This window comes from Cricetulus griseus, chromosome 4 (genome assembly GCF_003668045.3).
Source record: "Cricetulus griseus strain 17A/GY chromosome 4, alternate assembly CriGri-PICRH-1.0, whole genome shotgun sequence".
Lineage (NCBI taxonomy): Eukaryota > Metazoa > Chordata > Mammalia > Rodentia > Cricetidae > Cricetulus > Cricetulus griseus.
The window spans coordinates 4,818,759-4,834,351 of NC_048597.1; the positions used below are offsets into that span (position 1 = coordinate 4,818,759).

The 15,593-nt window shown below is 46.2% G+C and overlaps 1 long non-coding RNA gene across 2 annotated transcripts; it reads right to left on the reverse strand.

The window, feature by feature from the left end:
- Nucleotides 1–395: 395 nt before the first annotated feature.
- LOC103161538 lies at nt 396–15,352 on the reverse strand. 2 transcript variants are annotated; one of them, XR_004769871.1, is made up of 4 exons: nt 15,261–15,352; nt 9,578–9,739; nt 7,553–7,635; nt 396–3,365 (listed from the first exon to the last, which is right to left on the reverse strand). It is a non-coding gene; the product is annotated as an uncharacterized LOC103161538 (long non-coding RNA). The 2 variants fall into 2 exon arrangements; XR_003485326.2 differs by lacking the exon at nt 15,261–15,352 and adding an exon at nt 14,142–14,230.
- Nucleotides 15,353–15,593: the final 241 nt, after the last annotated feature.

Here is a 15,593-nt window from a genome sequence, read left to right on the forward strand (position 1 = left end):
AACTGGGACTTCCAGAATGAACTGTGCCGTGGAACATGCTGTTTATTAAGGGACAAGTAATAAAAAGTGCTAATTGAGGCTGACGCTGACTCGGACGCTCGCATTATCCCGTATGTGGCAGTGGTTGTTTATGACTTAGAACCGAGGTCAGCAAGCTTCCTCTGCAAAGGCCAGATAGTAAATATTTTATTCTCTGTGGCCATCTGGCCTCTGTCACAACCACTCAACTCAGTCACCATGGTATAAAAGAAAGCTGGCATGGATAAGACATAAGTGAATAAGAGTTGTTCTAATAAAACTTTATTTATAAAAACAGACAGCTGCCTGGATTTAACCCACAGGCTATGCTTTGCCAAACCATGAATATTTTTACAGGAATATATTATTACTGATACTGTTTAGAATTACTGAAATTTATTGGGTATTTTGTTTATAAACTTTCTACAGAAAAGGTAACCCCATTCTGAAACTGGGCTTTCTCCCCACTGCCAGCCCTTGCTTCCCACTGTTTGCATCTTACTCTTGAAGACAAACACAGTACCCACTTCATCCTGGTAGCCCAGGAACCTAACAGCAGACCTGCATATTGAGTATGTTCAATAAATATCCTTAAAATAAATTTACCCAAGTAGAGCAAAATTTCAAGCAAGGCTCATGTTAACTAGCTATAGAGTTCATTCCATGTAGACCCCCACAGACTAATAAAAATCAATCATTTAATGTAGAATAAGTAAACCTGGTTATAATTATTTCCTCCACCCAAACAACTACCTCCTTATGTGCTGTGAAACAATGTGCCATAAACAATAAAATAAATAAGTCACTTATTTATATAGTGGGGTACTTTTATTTCAGCAAATAGATTAAACTTGTCCATTCTGCCTTTCTTTTAAAGCATCCATGTTATCTTTTACTAAACTGGCCAACACTTCCTGCCCCACTTGGGTCTTGTTTCTCCTGTAGACTTTGCGACTCCAGCATTCCTGCTGGGCTGGGCTGGGCCCGGCCAGAGCTCCCAAGGAGGAGTTCTCAGGTGTCTGCCCTGTGCACTTCCCTGTCTGTGACCTCTGCCAACTGTCCAGAAGCCTCTGGCCACATCAATGTAGGACAACAGGTGCTGTGGTAACACTGGTGCCTCACCCTGCACCTTCTCCACACTGGCAGGTGCCCAGGCTCCTAACAGAACCTGCAGCTGGCTGTTGACATTGGCTTGCTTTGTGCGGTGTTGGGATGACACCTGCCCCTTGTCCAGTCTCATTTCCTGAGGCCTGGAACTGTCTTGACTTTACTAACTGCTCCTCAGCCATCAATTCCTTCTGTATTGTGCGTGAATATATCTTTACATTTGCCTTTTGGGACCTATGAGTGTCACTGAAGTTGTTAGGGTCAGAACCTGGCCCTGGCCACCCACATAAGCTAAACGCACACACACACACACACACACACACACACACACACACACACACACACACACACACAGCCAAAGTGTCACATGAAAAGATCTGGAGGATACCAATATCAGATGGTCAGTTTGTCTGTGACCTAATACTGATTTTGGGATATGTCATATGGGATAAAATCTTTCCTATTTCCCATCTGTCTTTCAGTCTCTCTGGAGCACAGTGCAGGAAGCATGTTCCAGACATGCATGTGAAGTGGATCAAATTTAGAGCTTTTGGTTCAAAACATACTAGCTATAGTTTTGAGGTGTGTTTTGAGAGAATATTTGAATCTTCCAAATCACATGAAACCTCAAACATACCAAAGGTACAAACAATGTAAAATAATGTGGTTTGAATGAGAATGTCCCCATAGGCTAGTGTCTCTGAGCACTTGGCCATCCATTAGTGGCAGTGTTGGGGGGGGGGGTGCTTAGAAGGTGTGGCTTTGGAGGAAGTACATCACCGGGAGGTTGGGCTTTGAGAGTTTAAACAATGGGGCCAGTCCCAGTTCTCCCCGCTTGGTGGTTCAAGACATGCCCTCTCCGTTTGAACTACAGCCACACTCCCCCACTATGCTCCCGAACCTTAAGAACCATAGAAAAAATAAAACTTTCTTTAAGTTACCTTGGGTGTGGTGTTTTATCCCAGCAACAGAAAGGTAACTTCTGAAAACAGTGACTCGGTTATAGAAGTAGAACATAGCCACCATAACTCATTTTGCTTTCTCTGGGAGCCAGCAAACATTACCTGAAATTCAGTGTGTGTACCACGTGAATTTCCCCCTTGATGCATGCCCCAGAGATATGCGTTCCACATTTGCATAGATGCTTTTCTGAGGAATGAACACATGGGTGCGACTTTTGCCTTGTGTTGTTTGTGATACCCGTGTGCTTCCTTCCTCTCTGTCCCACCCTCTTTCTGGGACCATTTCCCTCCCCGGAGCGTGTGCTCAAGAGGATGTCCATTAGTGAGGGCCTAGTGGGAAAAATGTCTCTCGTTGTTGCTCGTCACTTTACTGAAAGGCTTTCCCAATGGACCCCTGCGCTAGTTAAGGGTTATTTACTTCCAGCGTTCTGTGATAGGACTGTCCTGCCTCGTGGGGAAATCACAGGCCTCCCTATGGCTCTTAGGTGGTCATTTGTCTTTTCTCTCTCTCTTTTAGGTCCTGGGACATCTTAGCTTGAGATTCTGTTTGAGGTGCACTAAAGAGCCCAACTCCGAGGATTGGGATTGACTGGGAGTCTCATCAATCCAAGAGAAGTTTCTGCATCTGCACTCAGCACTGTTCCTCTCCACAGCTGGATGTGCTCACTGCAGCTTTCCTCTCATGTTCTCCACCCCCGACTGCTTCCCACCTCCTTGTCTCCACTCGGCCTCTTTTTTATCAGTTTCACCTGCATTTCGTCATTTCTTTCCTGGGCTGTGTCTAATCTGTCCTTCGTATCTGTTCTGAGTTTTGAATTGCATTTATCGAAGATTTATTCTCCAGGGATATCCTTGCTTTTCTTCAGTTCTGATTTGTCAGTTTATGTAGCTTCTTTTACTTGTTTTCAAGTCAAGATGTTTTGTCAATCTGTTAAGTATATCTATATTATGTGTTTGTCCAGTGTCTGTTGGTTGCATCTGCTGGGTGTGGTCTCTGCAGATTCTCTCTGACAATACCTTGTTTACTTATCTGTTCTGGGATTCCTTTTCCCTTCTCTTTACACTTAGACATTTTGGAACTTTCTTTGAAGCCCGAGGCCTTTCTTTGAAGCATGTGCCTCTCTTGAAAGCATTCCCTTTGAAGGTGCTTTAGCCTTGAGAAGATCTGCGTTTACTCCTGCCAAATACCGGGGGCCACTGCCAATCTGGCCTCAGAATGTCCAATTCTTAGCTTGATGCTCTGCAGCCCACGTTCGTGCTGGGAACTGGAGCTCAAACCTGTGTGAAGGATGAAAATAAATTCTCTTAATTCTCAAAGAATTCTTCCTTCTCCTCTTCCCAGAACCAGAATTGATACAGGGTAAGTTCCCTAGACATGCACACTTGTGAGAGAATGTGTTTTGGTTCGCCCACTCACCGATACTGCCGGTCTTTGAAGACTCCTGTGTGATGAGAGGGTCATCTAGCCATCAGCTGCCCGTTAAACCAAACTCAAAGCTTTAGTCCCGAAGCAGCCTGGCAGCCTCCAGCTGCTGATGGCTCTGGCAGCCTCCTATCAGGACTGTGTTCATGCTTAGCTTGCGTTTGTTTGTATTCACCCAATACTTTGAAGCAGGGCCGTGTTTTCCCTCAAAAGTTGGGATCCACCAAAGTGGAGGTGATGCTGCCACCACATCCACTTTCCTTGGTGGGTCGGATCTTGGTTTGTGACCCTTTTTTTCCATGGGAATGCTTTTCTCTAAAACTCAGAAAGTTTTTCAGTGTCTCCTCAGCAGCAGAAGACAGATAGTCCTGTCTCCTCATCTGTGATAGACAACCTGGAGACATTCTAAAGTTTTAGACCACATGTGGGAGCTTTATTACTAGTTTCTACTTATCTATCTTTCACCTATCTGTTACCTAATTTTCTCCTCTATATGCCTTGCATCTGTCTGTCTGTCTGTCTTCATTATTGTCATCTATCTAATCATCTATCACCTATCTACATCTATTATCATCTATCTGTCAGTCTGTCATCTATCTATCACCTATCTACCATCTATTATCATCTATCTATCAGTCTGTCATCTATCTATCACCTATCTACCATCTGTTATCATCTATCAATCTATCTATTATCTACCTATCACCTATCTATCTTCCATCTGTCTAACATATATATATATATATATATATATCATCTATCATCTTTCTAAGTACATACACTCTATCTTTCATCTATCTATCTTCTCTCTCATTAGCTATCATCTATCTCCTTAATCATTATGTTTCATTTTTGCATCTATCATCTATTTACTTACTTATCTGTCATCGGTCCTCCAGGTTTGTTTATATGTAAGTCTATCTAATCTATGCCTTTGAGAATTGCGAATAAACCCTTCAAGGAATCCGAGAGCAGTGACTATGCCCTTCCATATCTTTGTAGCATCCTTGTGCCCCAGCACAATGCACAGAATAATAAATGCTCACCATGACTCTATGTGCATTCTAAAATGCTTCTGAATAAATAGCCATCATTATTCATCATTACAGAATCCAGATATGCTCACAGTTGCTGATGCTGTGTTAAGTCATACTGTGTTGATGCCCGGGAGGCACCTGTTGTGAAGATTAGGGTCCGGGCATTCCAATCCACTCATGCCGTCTCAGGCACACGGCTTTCCCGCCACATCAGCATGCATCAGCCCCCATGGGCCTGCTTGTTTATTTTAGCACCTCTTTTATCCCTCTCTGGTATGTGAAAGAGCATGAGTCACAATGTCAGCAGATCTGAATGCAGTCTGCTGGCATTCTCTCTGTTCTAAGGGTAGGGACATATCCCACCCCACTCTATCTGTTCCCAAGGGCACTGTTTGCTGGGAATACCCCAGTATGCAGGCTTGTTGTCATTTGGGTCATTGCAATCTTGTAAATCTATAGGGTTTAGTAATGATTGCTTTCCTATGCCAGGGAGACTCCATGTGTGCCTTGCTAGTCTATTCTTATGCATTCACTTAATGAGAACAAAGTTTTGTTTCTCTTTAGGTGATGGAGTCAAATAGTAGTCTTCTGAAGGTTAACTTTATTGGCTTTGGGAAAGTCTATTTCCTCTCCTGGCTAGATCATCTTAGGAAGAGAAAAAAGTAAAGAGTACGTCTTTAGCTCTCTCCTGCAATGGAAACCTAGATCTGTCTTTTTAAGTGGGGCCAGTTCTTTGGGAACACAGCTTGTTACCAGTTTGCTTCACACTACCTTGAGAGAAATCTCTTGAAACATTGGCCTATTTCCATTTGAGCTGGAGAGTAGGCTAGAAGGGCAGGAGCTGGCCTCAGCACTCTGAGGTTTTGCCAATGTGCCACCATGCCACCGTGTCTGAGGCTGTTCTCTCTAAATGCATATTATGCCAGAAGGAGCTCTTGCTTTGGCTGTTGTGGCTCATTAAAGAATTTTGTTTAAAAATGAATGCAGTTTGATTTAACCTCCGTTGATGAAATTTGGCTACAACTGTAGCTTCCAGAGCCAATGGACTGAATATCTGTCAATACGAAAAGCATTTTCCAAAGGTAGTTTCAGTAAAACTATTTTTAAAAAATATGTGTCTACCCTACATGTGTGCAGTGCCAGTAGAGGCCAGAAGAGGGTACTGGATCCCTCATGACTAGAGTTACTGCTCTTTGTGAGACACCATGTGGGTGCTAGGAACCGAAGCAGCCTTGGCACACAATGATTCCTAAGTATGGCACACAATGATTCACAAGGGAAGGAAGTTAAACCTAGGTCAGATGAACAATGGGGCAATGTAAGCACACCAGGGAGAAAGAGACAAAGGATATTTTACAAGTGATAGCCCTGATAATCAAAAATTATGTGGCCAAATAAAAACTGTTAAATGTGGTCAGGGGCTGGTGAATCAGCTTGGCTGATAAAAACCCTTCTTTGCCTCCAGTTTGATTCCTAGGATGCCCCCCCCCCCAGCGGAAAGAGAAAGCCAATGATCCTTCAGGGCAGCTCTACGGCACTGTAAGTACATGTATCAGCGGGCACTCACAAATAAGTAAATAGTAAATAAATTACATGTTAAAATTTTAAACATGTTAAATGCACGCCGTAGATTTGCTTATGTGGCCAATAGCTGTTAATAACTCATATTCATCATGGTGGAGTCAGATTTTTCCCCTGAGGAAGAAAGACCCACTGTTGTTGCAGGTGAACATTAGATCTGTGATCATTAGAAGGATCGCAGACGGATGATGCAGATCGTCGTGACAACACCACACAAAGGCCACATCTTCTGCCTCACCCAGGAGCTTTGCCCTTTTAACCGAATCATCTTGGCTGAAATTCTGTCTGCCTCACAGGGACCTCAGGTTCCAGCTCTAGGGATCTTTCCCCCATGATCCAAACCCAGGCTTCAGACATCTTGTGGTTCTCTACTCTCTGCTGGATCCTGGGGATGCCACAGTGAACTTTTTCAAGAAGAAAGACTGATTAAAATATGCTGTGATTATCAGTATGGGGTCAGCTTCAGAAGGTACCAAAACCAAAGGCCAGGGTGTCCCTGGACTGTGAGTAATGTACTTAGAGAACCAGTTTATGCCAGTAGAATGCTATGCTGAGCTGCCATGAGCAGCCACCTCATGGTCGCATCAGACCTTTGAAGGGCCAAGCCCTCTGCACACTCCTCACATCCCTTCTGTGGGATCCTGACTTAAAGAGACCCTGCATCTGGGAAGCCAAAGAAAGACCTCCAGCTCCTCAACCAGAAACGTGTGGCCAAAAATGGTGTTCACGTCAAGCAACCATGTTTCTGGGAATATCTGAAAGTCAGCATAGAAAGCTTTGATGAGACAAGAAGTTATTTTTATTTCAAACGCTAACATCTGCCACATCTTTGCAGAGGTGTCTATGTTGCTTGAATTCTATCCACTTAGCTATTCATTTCTCAAAAGAAAAATTATAAATAGGTTTCTGTGTATGTGAGCCCCCATTTCAGAGGGGGAAGCTACTTATATGTATAAAATTTAGGCTAAGTGATAAAGCTGCACCTGGCAGTGAACTGAAGAGATATTTCTGTTACACAGGGCTTGAAAAAGAGTATCATTTAAGGGTATTTATTTGCTAGATACAAGTCATCAGTTTAAAATTTGGGAATATTTAAGGATCTAAAATGATTCAGCAAGTAGAGGCAATGGCCCCAGCTACTAGCCAGCCAGACTGTACTGGTGATCTGGCCTTGAAGAATGTTCTGGCTATCTGTCCTCACATACATACGCACGGTTGAGAAACAGTTCAAGGTCGGATAACCAAGCTGTTTGCTAAGTCAGGGTCTGGGTCTTTCCACAGAGCACCCTGAGACAGCTGTGCCTGTTTTTGAGGACATAGGCCCCATACCAGCTGGCACGTAGATGCTGTCTTGAGACACAGGGCATCTCCAGGAGCCACCCTACCCTGTGGTCAGGGCCCATTTGACAGCTGCAAAATCTTACATGTGTTCAAAGCAGAGGAGAGCTTCACCGTGGTTTCCCTGTGGACAGATGTCTGACTCGGTGAAGCATGGCTGTTTCCAAACCTACAGGGAGGAAGACAGGGAAGTGAATACATCACAAGGACTTGGCACAGAGGCCGTGACTCAGAATACTCCCATTCTACTGTGTGGCCAGGCCAGGTGGGACTCCATGGATCTTGAAAGTACAAGCCCGGGCTGCAGAGGTGGCTCTTCTGAGGGCCAGAGGGGGAGGGGGGTCCTCTGGGCTTGAGAGGAAGAGGGAAGACTCAGTTTTGGTAAGAACTATTATCTAATATTAGCCTCTGGGCTCTTGTGAGGACTGAAACCAGTGGTCATTTACTGGCATGCTGAGCAGAACCAGACAGGAGAAGAGCTGCTCTCAGATGCTGAATCACAACAGCTGCTCATCAAAATATCATTTCAGACATTAGGACTCCTGTGGCCTGAACGCCCAAAGTAAGTCCAGAGCTAGGACTCTCAAGTTTCTTGTTCCGGTAATGACAGGAGGCGGGGCTCCTCGCCACATGGCCAACACCAGCGTAGCTCTTGTACTGCTTGCCCTGCTCGTCTGAGAACACATGTACATGGACACCCCTTCAAACCCGGCACACAATGGTTAAGAAAAACCAAGCGCTAAACCCCAGGGGCCTTTCAAATATCCATCCCAAAGGCTCTCAGGGGGTCCTAACACCCACCAGGGGAAGCCACATGGAGGAGAAGGCCTCTCTGTGGACCTGGCTCTTCCCACCCATGTGATATAAGCATGATGACGTGACTGAGCTACAGTGCTGTTGGGACCATCCGGTTGAGGCGGTGCTGGAATGCCTTGGAGTGGATAGACTAGTTCCACACTCAGAGTCTGTTCTGATTGGTCAGAGCCCAGACTCCTTATGGGCCAAAGACATTTTGAATTCAGCTCCCTGTTTGCCCTGGGTTTGTGTTAGAGAGATAAACAGGGCATGGGCACAGGAAGAATGGCTATTGTACTCTCTGCCTTGGAAACCCTGGAAACCCTGATTGACCAATGGGCCTTGTTAAACATTCTGCAGTGGGATGTGACTATAGAAACCTTCTTATTGGAGGGGGTAGCTATGGACTTTTATGGTATTTATAACGTGTTCAATGAATTAGTGAGTCGACTGTTACTGTAATGGTATACTCTAGGCTAAGTATTTATAAAGACAAGAGGGTTGTTCTGAAGGGACTAGCCCCCATTTTGGCAGCCATGACAGTAACACATGCTAACCTTGTCTTAGTCACTAGAGGTTAGGTGCCTGCCTTGTGACAAGGAACCAATCAGAAGTTAGCTGGTGGCGCTATGCTTTACGACCCTGGGTGTACTTTACGGACAAGCACACAGCAAGAACGCACAGAGCATAGCAACCACCCTGGGAGTGCCTATGGGCCATAACAACCAGTTGGCCAATCAACACAGGGCAAGCCCTCCAAGCCTGGAAGCACAACAATCGTGAGCCTCTGCCTACCCCTAGACACTCCCCTTACACTGCCCTACAAGATCTCTCTCTGCAGCCGGTTCGAGCTGTCTTTTGCGAGCCATCCGCCATGGTGGGTGGACAGAAGACCCAAGCAAACATGGGGTTAGCTTGTTAAATTATAATAAAGCCTCATGCAGTTTGCAGCAAGCTCTTGAATCTGCCTGCTGATTGGGGTGACCGCGGTTGTGGCCTGGGACCCCGGATACCTGAGTTTTCCGGGGGGTCTAACAGTTCTATCTCATGGTTTTCAAGGTATTTGAGGAGTGTAAGTGGGAGGGGATGATCCAATGCAGAGTGAAGGCTCTCTTAGAACAATTCAGCTTCATGGGAACTTAGAATCTCATTTGAACTAATTCTATCTCTTCCAAACGGCCCAGAGACAGGCAGGCTCTGCCTTGCACAGTTCTACTGTGGCTGGCTAGCGTCTTCATGCTGAGAACCAAGCTCACACTGACACTTGGGCAAGAGGTTCAAGCCACATCCAAACCATAGTTCTCAGTGATACTCACAGCTAAAGAGCCTTTGCTGGCTGACACCAGTGAAGCACACTGGGTATTCATTTCTTCGGTGGATTCTCTTAGGATAGTGGCTTCCAGGTTCTCTAAGACCCCTTCTTCTGCCATGTTTTCATGATGAAATCCTCAATCGCTAGTGCCTTCCTTGAAGCCTAACTGTGAGTAACAGAACATAAAAGTAATAGTAATTGCCTAAGTGAGTGTAAAGCACAGAGGATAAGCAGTACTCAGTATTTTCCTGGTTCTAAAATACAACCCACTTCTTCAAAACCCAGCATGATGACCTAAGCTCTAGTCATCACACTGTTACTCCGGGCGTTTAAAAAGAGAACAGGGCACAGTTACTTCTAGCTGTCACTCAGGCGAATGCTGGAATCTTCTTCACCATGCAGGAGTAGTAGGTGAAGGAGCCTACACCCAGAGCTGCAGCGGAGCCTGGATTTTGCAAATGATTTATTGCAGCTTTGGTTCCGTGTTTCACAGATCAGAATGCGTCCAAAACCCGCTCCTGCCTGACTGCAAAAGGTGTAGGGAAATTAAGTAACCTTGATCAAAATGATCGCAGGTCCAGCTATGGCTCATGAGTGCTAGCATTCGGAAAAGCCTTCTCCCTTTCAGGACTACAGACTATCTTCTTCTCCCTCTGGGGCGTTTCTCACTTCCTGACCTATTCTATTCAAACTTTTTTGTCCACTTCTGAATCAAGGAATTAACCGTGGTGAACCTCCTTGCATGGCTTTATAATCTCAACAATAATGGCTCCTGGCTGTGGGATAAGGAAGTTTCCAGGGCTGAAGAGTGGCGAATTCAAAGAGGTATGCCCCTGGCTCCGGAGTGCTATGGAGAAGCCTGTCTCTGAGCCACTGAGCACTACAGCAGTTGTCCTCTGGACAGAATAGGCAGAGGACCCATGTAGTGCCAAGGTGGGGGAGGACACTTAAACAGGAGCAGTGAGTAGGAGGGGCTGTTGGGACTTGACACAGGAGCAGTGAGTAGGAGGGGCTGTTGGGACTACAACACAAGGGAGCATGGGTCTCAAGGGCTGAGAGCGCTACAAAGTGCCCAGGAGTCCCAAGAGGCTTGCTGAGTTTCCGGTGACTCTCTATCAGTTCCTGGTCTTCATGGATGGTAGCCTCAAGCTGTGAGCCAAGATAAACCCTTGATGGGGGATGTCCTTCTGTATATCATTTCTCTCATTGGTTGATGAATAAAACACTGGCCAATAGAGGAAGGAAGATAGGTGGGCTGAGGAGACGAGAAAAGGTAGGCAGAAAAGGCCAGAAGGAGACACCATGGGGGACCGGAGGATAGGACAAGCCAGGCTTTCTCTGGTAAGATAAAGCCATGTAGAAATACATAGATTAGTAGTTAGGGGTTAATAATTAAGACAGAGCTAGCCAATAAGAAACCCTAAACGTTGGCCAACAGTTTAATAACTAATACAGCATCGGTGTTTTTATTTGGGGCTCAAGGGCTGTGGGAGCAGGCAGAACAAGAAAACTACAGCAACCCCCCCCCCCCCCGTTTAAGCTGCCTCCATCAGGCATTCTGTCACAGTGATGACAAAGTCACCAACGTAAGCCCCCTGGCTGGTGCTTCTGTAAATTTACACTTTAGACTGTGTCCATTTCTTCTCTGGCCACCATCATGTTCTTGACACTGGGGGTCACACCTAAGTAACCCTCACAGTCATCAGGATGCTTGAACAATATGCACTGGTGTTCTTCACTGAGGAGTAAAGAACATCAAACCTGGCTCTAAACATAAAACCCAGAGCTCACAGCCCTGCCTGTACACGCGTGCAGCCGTCTCTCAGACACCGAGTGTGGAGGTCAGCCAGCACCAAGCGGCCTTTGTCACCATGCCCAATCCCATTGTTACTATATTTGACAACAGCTGTAATTTACCAGCCAACTTTGGCCTTGGGGGAGGAAGGCCCACGTTCTCTTCCACATCTGGGATGGCTGTAAAACCCAGAGCAGTTTTGTCTGTAACAACAATATCTCCAAAATATCTGAGCTTCCACAAAACAGACAAGCAGACAAGGCAAAAACACCTCAGTCATGCAAGGGGGGTTGTTGAGGTAACGTAGTTACTCACTGTTTTTTCCCCTGTGTTTATACAGGGAATGCCCTGATGGCCAAAGGAATGGATAGGCCATACTGTTGTTCTGTTTCTCTTGTTTCTCTTCATTCTAAGGTAGGCCCATAGCTCTGTTAAATGTTCCAGTCCTTTCTGCTTGGATAACTCATCAGATGAAGTTTTAAGATTCTAGGATATACTCTTTACTTTTTCACATCGATCTCTTTGTGGGTAAGTCACCCTTCCAACATGAAGTCTAATATGAAATCAAAGGCTCTGAGTTGACTTTGATGGAACTCCATGTTAGGTAACCCTTGCTGCATTTGCTAATGTTCTCACAGCCCTGACTCGATACCTAACAAAAGCAGCTTACGGATGTTTTGGCTTGTGGTAGAGTCCATCTCAACCAGGAAGGTGTCAGCTGGCCATACTGCACCCACAGTCAGGAAACTCGAGGGGTGGGTGCTGGCACTCTGCTCACTGTCTCCTTTTTATTCAGCTGAGAACCACCAGGCCACAGAACAGCACAACCTACATATAAGGGAGTTTTTCCCATCTGAATTAACCTCATCTAGATAGTCCCTCACAGTTGTGTCAGGAGGCTTGTCTCTTCAGTGATCCTGCCTCCTGTTCAGGTGATAATCAGCAGGAACCTTCTGACAAGTGAGTCAGAATCTAGTTCCCTCCCCTGATCAATAAGGACACCCAGTGGGGGCCAAGTGCTCCTACGCTTCAGTGTTAAACACCAGTCAGTTGTGTGGTAGGCAGAGCCAGAGACAGCATCCCTTTGATTTAAACCACAACACTTGGGTGACTATTTCACTTGTTGCTCTCTTGTGTGTAGTGTAAATGTGTGTGTGCACAGGTGGGGGTGAGCTGTGCATTGCTCTCTTGTGTGTAGTGTACACGTGTGTGCACAGGTTGGGGTAGGTGTCAGCTTGTGCATGGCAGAGGTTGTCTTCTTTTATTAGTGTCAATCTCATTTTGTGAGACAAGACTCCTTCTTGAATCTGGAACTTCCCGTTTGGCTAAACTGCCTATGTGGCAAGTGCTTGTCTGCTCACCAGGGCTGGGCTTCAGGCATGTGTCGCTGCACTTGGCTTTCCAATGGGTGCTGTGGATCCAAATACAGGGTCTTCATGCTTGTGTAGCAAGCACGCACACTTGGAGCCACTAGCCTCGAACCTGGTTAAGTTTTTGTTTGTTTGTTTGCTTGTGGTTCTGATGTGCTATGCTGTTGTTAATTTCTTTTATAAAATATGGAACTGTTTACTGTGGAAAATACACACTAACCATCTGGGTTGGTGGGAGTGTGCTGTTTAGGATTCGACAACGGGTATTCCAAGAAAGAAAACGGAGGCTCACCAAACACGAGGAAAGGAAGGGTTCTTAGACTCATGAGTACAGGTGACGTTCCTTGGAGAAGGGAAGGGTCAATACACATGTAAGAGAGGTGGACACCTCAAAACTGAGAGCTCCAGATTTCCCAAGCCCAGCACAACTTCATGTTTGTCTACGTTTCCCATGTTTCCTGGAACTCTGAGCTGTTTACAGAGTCAGGAGAATTTTTGCTGTGACATGAAGTAATCTGTCCCCGGGGAGCCCCCAAGATAGCTGAGTTCTAGAGACTTCCAGAAACAACAGTTTTAGCTTTCTGGGGACTTGCTTTGCTGTTGTGGGTTCCTCTGCTGGAGAAGCTATAGAACAGAGCTGGAGTTTTTCAGGTTTGCTGCATGGGAACACTCAACCCCATGCAGAATGAACCCTGCTATAAAAACCTACAAGACAGCTTCAAAATGTTCCTCACTGAGACCAAAATACTACATTTTAAATTCCCTCTCCACCAGCAATTTATTTCAGATCTTCTGGGACAAAAGAGAACAAATGGGAATCCCACAACGGAAACAACTTGATAAGGCCGATTCTCTGTTTTTACTAATTCTATCAACTACTATTTAACTTATTAGATTACTAAAGCTTAGGAGATGCAACAGTTTCTCATGAGCATCCTATAGTGTAAGATGCCACGGATTGGAACAAATTTATTACTGAGTTCTGTGTCAGTGCTCAGTAGCTTGTATGAGGTTCCAGGAGATTCCAGAAATGTCAAGTCCTCCAAGAGAAAGAGCCATGCTGGAAGTAAAGGTAGATTGTGCTGGTCCTAACGTTGGTGGCAAAGGCATGTCATGCTTTTTCTGACACGGGCATTCTTACATGTTGATGTGCCAATCAGTGGATTTTGAGTAAAGGAGTCCAGGGAAGAGGGAACCCTAGAGCGCAATGGGGAGACCCTGTGACTGGAGATGCCAGAGAGGAAGCCCTTTCCCTGACAGGAGCGTTCTATGTGGGGAAGGCAATAGGAGGATGATCTGAGTTTACCGAAGGGAATGTGTGCCTCAGATGCTATGATTTCAGCAAGATCCAGCTCTGGGGCTATGGGCTCTTATCGCCTGTGATGTATTCCCCAGACACCTACCAGGGCGAGTGAGATGCAGTGCCGGGTGCAGGGGATGAAATTCACAGAAGTTAGGCACAGCTTTCCTGTTGGAACCTCACCAAGAGACCTGGGAAGAAGAAAATCTGCCTGTGTGCTCAGCAACCACCACCAGAATGCCCAGCGCACGCGGGGAGCAGCGAGGCCTTCCTCCACTGCAGGCTGCAAGGTTCCAGGTCAGATGCCGAATAAACTCCTCCCCCACTCAAGCATCTTCTTGTTAGGTATTTCCTCATAGAGACAAGACAGCAAATAACTTGGACAGTGAAGGAGGCCATCTCTTTCCTTTTGGCTTACACACCATAGGAACCCAATCCTGAGACTTCATGAGTGGGTGTGGAAAGAAAAGGGCAGGAGTGTGGGTGGGAGAGCAAGGAAAGAGATGGGCAGAGAGCACAGGGGGAGGAGGGGCGGACTTGGCTCCTTCTGCCTCCTCTGCCACTGGACAGACCTCAGCCCCAGACCCCTGCCTCCCCCTCCCCCAACACCCTTCTTCCCCCCAAGGCGTCTGAACTGAGACTGTCATCATACCTCCTGGACCTGAGCTAATCCGAGGAGAGGATTAGCTGGTGGAACACATAACACACAAATCCAGCAACATTTCTATTCACAGGAGACCTGCCTGAGGTGGGGTAGGGACTCCCACCCCTCTCTCCCCCGCACGCAGAGGGAGAGAGCTTCCCACTGAGAGGTGCAGGTTGAAATGGGATCAACAGGAACTGTTGATTTCCACTTCTCAGGTTCCTTTAGTTCCCAGGCTTCCCTTGGTGTGCCCTTGCTACCATAACCAGAGCAGTCATGACAGTCTGGGTAAGAAACTAAGATACCTCAGTTTCTTCCACAGAGTCCCCATCCCTTATCCTCAGAGTTTAACCCACAGCACATATGAAAACAACCAGTGGGAAGGAAAAACAAGAATCCAGCTGGGCTTTGCCCAGAAATGTTAACATAGTCCCTTCCGTAGGCTCCAGAGATGTCATCCATGTAAGAGTGTCTGCATGCCAGGAAGTGCTGGCATGCTTCGGTAGACCTGATTCCCACTGAGGTAAAGAACAGGAGAATACACGTGGCTACCAATCAATGCCCTTGTAAAGTGCTCACCATCAGGAGTCCTGTGCTCTTCATGCCTCTTGCTTTGTGTGAGTCTGTGTGTGTGAGTCAGTGTGTATGTGCCTGTCTCTGTGGTGTGTGTGTGTGTGTGTGTGTGTGTGTGTGTGTGTGTGAGAGAGAGAGAGAGAGAGAGAGAGAGAGAGAGAGAGAGAGAGACAGAGACAGAGACAGAGACACAGAGAGAGACAGAGAGACAGAGACAGAGACAGAGAGAGAGAGACAGAGAGAGACAGAGACAGAGAGAGAGACAGAGACAGAGAGAGAGTCAGTGTGTATTTGTCTGTCTCTGTGGTGTGTGTGTGTGAGAGAGAGAGACAGAGAGAG